General features: G+C 43.2%; 1 pseudogene; it reads left to right on the forward strand.

The window, feature by feature from the left end:
• The first annotated feature begins 317 nt into the window (after positions 1–317).
• LOC149829987 (pyrophosphate-energized vacuolar membrane proton pump pseudogene) lies at positions 318–2,465 on the forward strand (annotated as a pseudogene).
• Positions 2,466–2,995: the final 530 nt, after the last annotated feature.

The raw sequence follows: 2,995 nt of genomic DNA on the forward strand, positions 1-2,995 counted from the left end.
TCGCATTTTGAGGCTACAGAAAATTGCACAACACCATCGCACATTTGCTATTTCTTTTGGGGCTGGCTCTTTGTTTAAATTTACAATATATTAGTCAAAAGTGGTTGTTCATCGTGCCCTCGTTCGTTCCTTATCGCAAATTTGCTTTTCCTCAATTTAGAATCATAGTTTTACTTTTGGTTTTGTATAATATTCTCTGTAATGGTCATCATGTCATCCATAACCATCGCATTCCATGGCATTTCCCCCTTTCGCTCTTCCTCTTTGGTTCGAAAGAGCCATGTCTTTTCCCAGGATCGACTGCAGAGGACAGATTCCCCACTTAATCGGCTAACAAAGGGGCACCATATTGCAACACAGGAGATCAATGCTTTTTTTCAGAACTCCAGAGATCTGTCTCCACCTTCCTCCGTTGAATCTCAGCGACCACAGCGTCGTCGGCAAGTGCGTCGACATCCAGAGCGCCATCTTCGAAGGTGCCACTTCATTCCTTTTCACTGAATATCAGTATATGGGGGTTTTCATGGTTGCCTTTGCTATCTTGATCTTCCTGTTTCTTGGATCTGTTGAGGGATTCAGTACAAAAAGCCGATCATGTACCTACAGCAAAGAAAATATGTGCAAACCTGCTCTTGCCAATGCTATTTTCAGCACCGTCTCCTTCCTGCTAGGTGCTTTCACGTCTGTGGTGTCTGGTTTCCTTGGAATGAAAATTGCAACATATGCAAATGCTCGGACAACTCTTGAGGCAAGAAAAGGTGTTGGAAAGGCTTTTATTATTGCATTCAGGTATGGTGCAGTTATGGGATTTCTTCTTGCTGTAAATGGTCTGCTTGTGCTCTATATTGCCATCAACCTCTTCAAGTTGTATTATGGTGATGACTGGGAAGGTCTTTTTGAATCCATCACTGGTTATGGGCTTGGTGGTTCTTCCATGGCTCTCTTTGGAAGAGTTGGTGGAGGCATTTACACTAAAGCTGCAGATGTTGGTGCAGACCTTGTAGGAAAAGTTGAGAGGAACATTCCTGAGGATGACCCACGTAATCCTGCTGTGATTGCTGATAATGTGGGTGACAATGTGGGAGATATTGCTGGAATGGGATCTGATCTTTTTGGTTTATATGCTGAGTCTACCTGTGCAGCACTTGTTGTGGGCTCTATTTCTTCATTTGGAATCTACCATGAGCTAACCTCTATGCTTTTCCCCTTGATTGTTAGCTCTGTGGGTATTTTGGTGTGCTTGATTACCACACTTTTTGCGACTGACTTCTTTGAGATCAAGACAATGAAGGAAATTGAACCAACACTAAAGAGGCAGCTTATTATGTCCACAGCTTTGATGACTGCTGGAGTTGCCATTATTTGCTGGCTTGCTCTCCCACCATCCTTCACAATTTTCAATTTCGGAGTTCAGAAGATTGTGAAGAACTGGCAGCTTTTCTTTTGTCTTACCATCGGTTTATGGTATGGTCTTATTATTGGATTCGTAACTGAATATTTCACCAGCAATGCATATGGTCCCGTTCAGGATGTTGCAGATGCTTGCAGGACTGGTGCTGCAACCAATGTTATTTTTGGCCTGGCCTTGGGATACAAGTCCGTTATTATCCCAATTTTTGCTATTGCTCTGAGCATCTATGTTAGTTTCAGCCTTGCTGCTATGTACGAGATTGCCATGGCTGCCCTTGGAATGCTCAGCACAATTGCCACTGGGCTGGCCATTGACGCTTATGGTCCTGTTAGTGACAATGCTGGTGGTATTGCTGAGATGGCTGGAATGAGCCACAGGATCCGTGAGAGAACTGATGCGCTTGAGTCTGTTGGAAACACCACAGTTGCAATCAGCAAGGGTTTTGCAATTGGATCGGCTGCTCTGGTTTCACTGGCACTCTTTGGAGCTTTTGTTAGCCGGGCAGGGATTTCTATTGTAGATGTCTTGTCCCCCAAGGTTTTCATTGGGCTGATTGTGGGTGCAATGCTTCCTTACTGGTTCTCAGCCATGACAATAAAGAGCGTAGGCAGTACTGAAGATGGTGGAGGAAGTGCGTAGGCAGTTCAATACCATTCCTGGTCTCATGGGGGGCATTGCAAATCCAGACTATGCCACCTGTGTCAAGATACCCACAGATACATCATTCAGGGAGATGATTCCTCCTGGTGCTCTCGTTATGCTCACTCCCCTCATTGTGGGAACCTTCTTTGGTGTGGAAACTCTGTCTGGAGTGCTCGCTAGTCCTCTTGTTTCTGGGGTACAAATTGCCATATCAGCACCCAACGTTGGTGGCCAAATGGAACCAAGTTATATGTTCATTTTCATTTCCAGCAGCACACTCTGCGCAAGCTGCAGCCACAATTGTTACACTTCTGCACTAACACTTATAATTCCCCACCATCACAATGTTCTAGTCCCAGTACTATACTGCTACCCTCATCATGAGCTTGAGTCTGTTAAATGTTCACTGTGAAGATCATGGTTGCTGATTATTCAGCTCGCCCTTTTCCAGAAAATATACTAACTCTTGTGACTAGGAGGATTTTGAAATAGTGATGCTGGCTCAGGATGGTTTAGCTCTCTGAATAAAGATGGGCAGCTTGGAATCTTAGATTCATTGCAAATATCTCTGGGAAGCCATTCTTTTGTAGCAGAGTAAAACATGGGAGGCCATACCTGCTCCCTTTGGGAATTGCCTTTGGATTATGGAGTCTAAAAGCTCAGGTGCGCAGTTTTGATTTTGAGCCATATTCTCATTTGAATATATCAAAACCCATTCATAATTTCAAGACCACCTTCTGTATGTACATTCATTGATATATAGTAAGTCCATATATTAAATTTCGTTGGAGAATATTTTATAATTTGAGAGGTATGGCTATGCGAAGTTGAGTGCGGAAATAATGTATGCATTGCATATTTATGCATTTCCTGTTTTATGACCATTTGATTTCGATTTTCTGAATGCATATCCAGTTGTAATTTGACCATTTACCTAACTCA

Source organism: Nuphar pumila, chromosome 8 (genome assembly GCF_984573655.1).
Source record: "Nuphar pumila chromosome 8, dmNupPumi1.hap1.1, whole genome shotgun sequence".
Taxonomy (NCBI): Eukaryota; Viridiplantae; Streptophyta; class Magnoliopsida; order Nymphaeales; family Nymphaeaceae; genus Nuphar; species Nuphar pumila.